Source organism: Coenobita brevimanus, chromosome 117, assembly GCF_032717465.1.
Source record: "Coenobita brevimanus isolate Jiangsu-jjx chromosome 117, ASM3271746v2, whole genome shotgun sequence".
In the NCBI taxonomy this organism is placed as follows: domain Eukaryota; kingdom Metazoa; phylum Arthropoda; class Malacostraca; order Decapoda; family Coenobitidae; genus Coenobita; species Coenobita brevimanus.
The window spans coordinates 5,830,993-5,832,951 of record NC_137070.1 but is presented as its reverse complement, the minus strand read 5'-3'; the positions used below and the strand labels follow the sequence as shown (position 1 = coordinate 5,832,951).

The 1,959-nt window shown below is 38.5% G+C and overlaps 1 pseudogene; it reads left to right on the top strand.

Moving 5' to 3' along the window:
• Positions 1-435: 435 nt before the first annotated feature.
• LOC145389500 (5S ribosomal RNA) lies at positions 436-552 on the top strand (annotated as a pseudogene).
• Positions 553-1,959: the final 1,407 nt, after the last annotated feature.

The window sequence follows — 1,959 nt, the reverse complement described above, 5'->3', positions numbered from 1 at the left end:
AGTTTGAAGGAGTACTGGCCAATACTTTTTAGGCCAATTAAAACCTGTAGCTACCCTCTCAAACAACTGAAAATACTTAGTTAAATCAGATTCATTAAAAGGAGGGACAAGTTTAACATTTTTAGCCACATCAAAATCATCAGAGCTAGATGATCCAGTTCCACATTGTTTCATGCGATACTCATGGTCTGCCTGAATCCTGGCAAGTTCAACTTGTGCCTGAGCCTGTGCCTCCTGAATCCGAGCCTGAGATTCAGCCTTCTTAGCATTTGCTTGAAATTCAGCCTCCTTAACACAAGCCTCCTTAGCCTGAGACTCAGCCTCCTTAGCATGTGCTTGAAATTCAGCTTCCTTCATACGAGCCTCCTGCAGGGCTAGCTGTAACTTAGCTAATTCAATCTGCGTTTGCTCATTTGGAGGAGTTACATTAAACAAGGTTTTATTAATCATGCTGAGTACACCGCTTCCCGTCCGATCAGCGAAGTTAAGCAACGTTGGGTCTGGTTAGTACTTGGATGGGTGACCGCCTGGGAACACCAGATGCTGTTGGCATCCCTACGTGTCAAGTAGGGTTGGTGGAGGATTAGTGCCCCTCCCTGTAAAACAATTAACCCTAAGCCCTTGGCCACCTCGATTGGGATACATGGCGTCTGGCAATGAATGAATGAATGAATGATTAATCATGCCAACAATTTGATCTTTAGAATGATGAGAGTGAACTGCAATTTCCAATTGTTGAGCAACAAGCTTAAGTTCATTCTTTGTTCTGTTTTCTACATCACACACTGTTTGCACATTTGACAAAAAAATCTTTGGCTTCATCAAGTGTAGTAATAGTAGACATCATGAATAAATCACAGTCACAAAATATCGAGCAATATCCTTATGATAATATCCTGAATATCCTGATATGAGGTCGCCAAATTTATGTTACGGAACAGAGAAAGATAATGTACACTTTAAGTGAGAATACTAAAAATCACTACTGTCCCGTAAAGTTCTAGGTTCAAAACAAAGAGTTAGGTAAAATTACAAGTTAAAGTTTAATGCTCAAACTAACAACAAAACATTCAGGACTCATAAGGATAATGTAATGGCAAAAAACAGGTTAAATATATGGTTAACTGCAATAGCCTCTATTAACACGAAATTAGCATGAGTAAATTTATCTAAGTCAGCCCTGATAAAATGAAAATACACTGGGTAATGCTCAGTTAATGCAAGATAAATTATTACAGATACAAACTATTATTAATAATTGCTGACAACAAGAATCTTTACATAAATCACAAAAACCTTACTAGGCCCAAGAATTAACCTCACGCTACACAGTACAAGAAAAAATGCAACAACAGTTATACTCAAATTACACACAGCTGCTAGATGGTTGGAGACTTCCGAGCACTCACAATAATAATAACTGTACAGGAGGACAGAGATGTGAGCAAAATGAGGAGTAGATCTAAGTGGCAATGATGCAGAGACTAAGCTCATTATATAGGGGCCGGCAGAGCTTGATGCAACTTGTAAGAAGGACGCGCAAATGAAGCCATAGGGGACAAAGAGTTGACAATCCTGCTCTGAACAACAGAAAGGACGACTTACTCTACTATAACGGTAGAAGGGGGGGACTGAGGCAGAACACGCTCGTGATCAAACATGCAGCATACTGTGTGTTAAAATTACACAAAGGATGATGAAATCATAGGCTATGTAACATAATAATAATAATAATAATAATAATAATAACAGACCCTACTCAGTCCGAAAACTTAACCTCTTTATCATTCCTGTGCTAGCCATCCACTCATCCTATCTGACGATTTTACAAGTGGACAATATGCAGTTTTGGAATTTTAGCACCATTAACTATAGTATAGTCCCTAAGGATCACAAAGAACCCCCATTGCTCCATTCTGAAATTGATAATTTCAGAGATAATGAATTTAATTTAAAATG